Source organism: Leopardus geoffroyi, chromosome B3 (genome assembly GCF_018350155.1).
Source record: "Leopardus geoffroyi isolate Oge1 chromosome B3, O.geoffroyi_Oge1_pat1.0, whole genome shotgun sequence".
In the NCBI taxonomy this organism is placed as follows: Eukaryota; Metazoa; Chordata; class Mammalia; order Carnivora; family Felidae; genus Leopardus; species Leopardus geoffroyi.
Window position 1 is genome coordinate 130,364,144 of NC_059337.1, and position 5,910 is coordinate 130,370,053.

The window sequence follows — 5,910 nt, forward strand, 5'->3', positions numbered from 1 at the left end:
ATACCAAACTGATGATTGGTGTTTCCTTTAGGAGAGCACTGGAACTATGGTGGTGTGTATAGGGGGAGTAGTCAGTGACATTTAGCCTACTATGTTTTCATTTGGTATAACAATCTGTCACATGGTAGTCATAGTGCATCAAAGGAGAAAGACTATTTGATCATCTTGAGTGATCCACATAATTTATTTTTCTTATCCCATCCCTCTGGTCTGTCATTATAACGTCTACTACGTGTGCATTGCATTTGTAGATCAATTGATATCCCCATGCAGAAGAAAAAAAAATATTTATGCTTTTCCATTCTTGATTATGTGCCCATGCAAGGATACTCTTCACGTTTTTCAGAAAAGTGGCCATATGAGTCAGCTAACCCCTTACAGTTTTTTCAATGATGCTGATATACTCTTATCATCTATCCAACACTCTTTGATTTATCTATAACATTTTGAACAATTTAAAATTTTACCAAAAAAATAGAACTTGTTTATGACTGAAGAAAAGAAAGTTTAAACTGTAGTGAGAAAACACACTATCATCCCCCCGCCCCTCCACTCCCACCCCCACTCCCACCCTGACCCCTCTAAAGGTCAAGGCATTCCACCCCTCTTGTTTCTCACCAGCTCCCCCTGTGTCTTAGCAGAGAAATAGCAATCACTTCTCTGTGTTGGGAGGCAACCCCAGCAGGCAAATAATGTAGGGTATGTACTTCTGCACTCCAGAAAAAAAAGGATTCTAGTAACACTTAAGTCTGTGAGATAGCAATAAAGATGTGGCATCTAATTGCTGCATGGGCAAAGTTGAAATTTTGCTCTTTAAGCCTAACTATGAGTAATGCCCAGAAGGTAGAGAATTCAGCACTTGCTATTTCCAAGGGTGTCTATTTTGGTGTCCAGTAGTTTGGGGCTGGTGATGATTGTAGGATTTAGGATGGGATTGAAATATGCCACAAAAATTAGATGGTTTACAATAAAGTCCAATGTGAACTTATCCCCACCATGCACGGGATTTCAGGCATTATCTTATAAATTAGACTTAATGCTACAATCATGAGAACTGCATATTAATGTTCATCTAATGTGAAATGTGTACATAAAAAATATATTTTACCTATTCAGTGAAAGAGGAGATCTATGAGATTATTCTGTGAAATGGCATAGTATGTGAAGAACTCCAAGTTTGGTTTTGGGGGCATGGGGAGTGATGAGAGAAGATTGATCTAGGCAGAGCCAGAGCAAGGGAAGTCTTGTCTGCCAGGTCACAAGTCTTGAGTTTTGTATTGAGATGATCAGTCTTCAGACAGGAAGAGTGATAAGTACACAAAGACTTTCCCAGTGGTACCCAACACTGTTCTACAGGAATCCATTTTGAGATCCTCAAATTCTAGGTCCTTAATTTCCACATAGTCTATTTGTAAAACTGCCTAAGAGATTTAGATCATGATCCCATTAGTCCTTCCCTCACTTCAGCAAAGTAAGGCATATCCCTAATCTTAGTTGTGAAACAAAGAGATTAAATCTGTTAGTTTTCTAGAAACTGCTTTAACGATGCATGGATATGATTTAAACTTATTGGTCTTCCTATTTTTCCTTGTACATTCTGAAATCTAAAGGTCTTGGGAAGGTCTGGGGTGCCTGGGTGACTGAGTCGATTAAGCATCTGACTCTTAATTTCCAATCAGGTTATGATGTCACAGTCCTGGGATGCTGGGGTTCTCACTAGGCATGGACCCTACTCAAGAATTTAAGAATCTCTCTCTCTCTCTCTCTCTCTCTCTCTCTCTCTCTCTTTCTCTCTCTCTCTCTCTCTCCCCTCTCTCTCCCCCTCTCTCTTTGTCCCCATCTGGTCCTTCCCCTCTCTCTGTCTCTCTAAAACAAAACAAACTAACAAAAACAAACAAACATAAAAAGTCTCTGCGTTAAGGGTAACTGAACTTGATTCTCTTAAACCTAACTGAATTTTTGTCTAAGATGACCAATTTTCTCAAGATATACTAAATAAAATCCAAGGATAAAAATGTGTATGTGATTCTTTAAGATTGAGTGTGTATTATTCAATAGATGTTTAAAACCCATTTTATAAAAGTATGAAAAGTATTTATACCAATTACAGTAAATATTCATTCCATCTTACAAAATATTCAATATAACCAAAAATAAACTTCTGTAATTATGATGAAATATTTGTAATTGGAAACCATTCTTTGAGGGAGAATGGAAGCAAAATATTTTGAAGACTGCTGTATGGTCTTCAAGTGAAAAATCATTAAGGCAGGAAAAGGGTACAAACGAGAACTTTGTAGTCACAGTTACCTACGGGGGGTTTCTGGTAACAGGAAGTTCTATTCTGATACATCAAACATTTGAAAGTACCACAACATTTAAGCGCAAAGCAAATTGCTGTATCTGTCCCTCCTCCTGCAGGCGCACACCCTTCAGGTAGTTGATTAAGTAGAATACTTCTTGAGCTTCTATGAATGGCAGATCTGTGTCTTTTACAAGAAGATAATGTAAATCAGAGTCTAGTGTTTTTAAATAATTCTTTCTAAATTGGAGTATATCAACTTTGAAAGGTTTGTGGGAAATGAAGTTTCATCCAATGTTTTCATAAGAAAGAATAATAATTTTCTGGAAAGTGAGTGCATTATTTTCAGGCTGAAAACAAGTAAACAAACAAAATTCTAGATCAAAAATAGGGTAAGGGGACGTCTGGATGGCTCAGTCAGTTGAGCATCTGGTGTCGGCTCAGGTCATGATCTCTTGGTTTGTGAGTTCAAGCCCTGCATCGGGCTCTGTGCTGGAGCCTGGTTTGGATTCTGTCTCCCTTTCTCTCTACCCTCTCCTCATGCACTCTGTTTCTCTCTCTTTCAAAAATAAATAAATATTTAAAAAACCTTTTTAATCAAAAATAGGGTTTTTCACTGCTTCATGCAAAGTACCTCCCTCCCTTCTCCCTCCTGTCTGCTTTCCTTCTTTGTCTCCTCCTCCCACCCTTCTCCTCCTTCTTGTTATTGCCTTCTTCTTCCTCTTCTCCTCTCTCTCTCTCTCTATCTCTTCTTTCTCTCTCCTATGGTTGTGTCTGAAAACAACCAATGATGCTGGTTATCTCTCTATAGTTTTGCATTCTGAGAATTTTGCCCTTCATTCTGTCATCAGCTAGACCCCCAAACCTGACCTTTACTGCTCACCCACCCACTGAAATTTGTCTCACATTTGTCCTTAAGCTCTTCTTTCTAGCTCATCTTTTAACTAAGGTCAAGAAACCTGTGGACATAACATCCCGTGGTGGAAATCAAAACTACCCCTCAATCAATAGTAGTGCCTGGGGGAAGAGATGTGGTGGTTCAGACCACACAGACAAGTTTGAGCTAAACCCTTGCCTGATGCCTATGCAGATGGACCATAGAGTGACCTCTGGAATGACTGGCAATTACCTTTACCTCATGATAATATTAACATCTATGCTAGCACAAGTCTCATACAAGGCAAATGTTTCCTTAAGGCACCTGCATGACCATATGCCCAACTCTACATAGGATGACAAGGCTTCCTGACAAATATTCATCCTTTCCATAAATAAAAGGAATCCATTTGCCTTTTCTTGGGAGTCATGGCTTTGGAAGTTTTTCCCCATGATTTCCTTATTTGCTGCAAATAAAGTTTCCTTTGTGCAACAGCTCACCTGGTGTAGTTTCTATCAGTGACTCACCAAAGAGCAAACTCACATTGGTTTGATTGCAATTCTCCGACCACCCACCTGCAATATATATGAGGTCTGTCTAGGAATTTCATTCAAGTGTCACGGTATTGCCGAAAATCAGATATCCAGTAACAAGTGTTGAGGCACACAAACAGAGGGCAAAGGGGTCTTTCAATAGCAGCTTGTTAGTAACCACTGAGGAAGCTACTGGACTTCCAGCTTGCAACCTGTAGTGAGCTTTTTAAAGAACTTTCAAAAGACAAAATGCCTGTAAGGGTTGAATAGAACAGCAACAACAACAAAAATGCCAATTTTGAACCATGGACGTCTGAACAAATAATAAAAAATTGTTGTTTTAAAGCTAAAATTGGGAAGCGCTTCTGTGACCAATATCCTCTGGCATAAAAATGGAATGAACATTTTTTTTTTAATTGGAAACAATTGCAAAATCATCTGGAGGCGACTGAAAGAAGAGTGGAAATATTAGTAACTCTTCTATTGAAGAAGTAAACCCATATGTGATTAAGGCATGGCTGCTTTAGAAAATCAATGCTCAATAACAAAGTTTGGCATATATTATATGTACACACACACACACACACACATATGTATACATATGTATATGTATACATATAGGCATAATATATATAATAGGCATATATATATATATGTGTGTGTGTGTGTGTGTGTGTGTGTATATATATATAGGCATAAATATTTTTTGGTTTGGTTTAGTTTGGTTGCTATGAATGTTTCTACTTCTTAAAGCATTTTGATAGTTCATCAGATTCCTTCCTTTCTCTTGGGAAATGTATAATTAAATACACATTACCAGTCATCTTCTTCTGCTACACTTTATGTTCATAAACATAAATTTTTGTGTGAAATTACAAGTTTTGTTGAAACACAGTCAGCATGAATAACCCAATACAAGAGATCAAAACTGGCATTTTTGCTTTGAGAAAAGTCATCATCTTAAATCAAGTCAAAGACATGATGGCCTGGAGTTGCCGGCTGACTTACCTGCCATTTTTGTGGGTTTTTTTTTTTTTTTTTTTTTTTGTATCATGTTGTGTACATAAAATGTGACTTTCTAGGCATAATATCAAATTCAAAATAAAATTTCACTGTCACTTATTGTCAATCAAAAGCAAATTTCCTATTCAAGATGAAAATAAGAAAAGTGTAGAGCTTAGACAAATCCACAAAAAAGCTTTCTTAGCATGCTTAAATATTTGATTAATAAATGTACCCATGCGGCATTTTGGGTGTCAAGGAGAAAAATGAATCTATATAGCAGTACTTGTTCGCCAAATGTGGACTCTAATACAATCATGCTTTGGGGTGTTTAGGAAAAGATTGTGAAATATAATAAATGGCATGGCAGGCAAATTATTGCTTTTTGTATTAGTACTGCAGGGGGAAAAATCAGCCACTAAAATACTCTCTTATTCTGGCAGTGTGGTATCATCAAATAGTTAACTGCAATGTTAATGCAAAATGTCAGCGTAAATTGTCAAGGTTGTAAGGTAGTATATTAATGCTACATAAAAAGCTTGTATTATGTAGCATACAATACTATACTGTCAATTCAAAGGCTTATTCTAAAGGAAGATAATACTGAATTATATTTTTGTCTCTATGCTATGACAGCCTAAACTGAATATGTTCTTTGCTTTTCATTCTAAAAATGAAACTTATGTCAGTTCATCCGAAGGGGAAAGAATGGAAATGGAAAGCATCACAGGGAATTTAGGACTATATTATAGTCTAAATTAAATATCCATTTTGCCTCTAATGTGAGCCATGGTTTCCTAGCTGCACTGAAGTGGAATTCAGCTAAAGCAGAAGCTAATTTCCCTTCTCTGTTCCTGGAACGCCAAAGGCAGAACATTCAGCACCACATCAGGCAATACTCCCATAAAGCTAATAGATTTAGCAGAATTGAAAAGTAATGTGACCTCTGGAATTGAAAAGCTTGCTGGCAAGGTAGAAATATCATAACCCTGGGATTTCCTAGTGTTGGTTCTACAGCCAACTCATAGGAGTTTGGAGTTGGAAAGGACCACCTGGAGAGACACGGGCTTTTCAGAGTAAGAATCCAAGACTCATAAACTTTATCACTTGGTTGGGTTCACAGAGTGGTCTGTGGGATGACAGATGACCTGGGCAAGGGAAGCCAGCTATAGTAGTGGTGACTATAGGAGATTCCA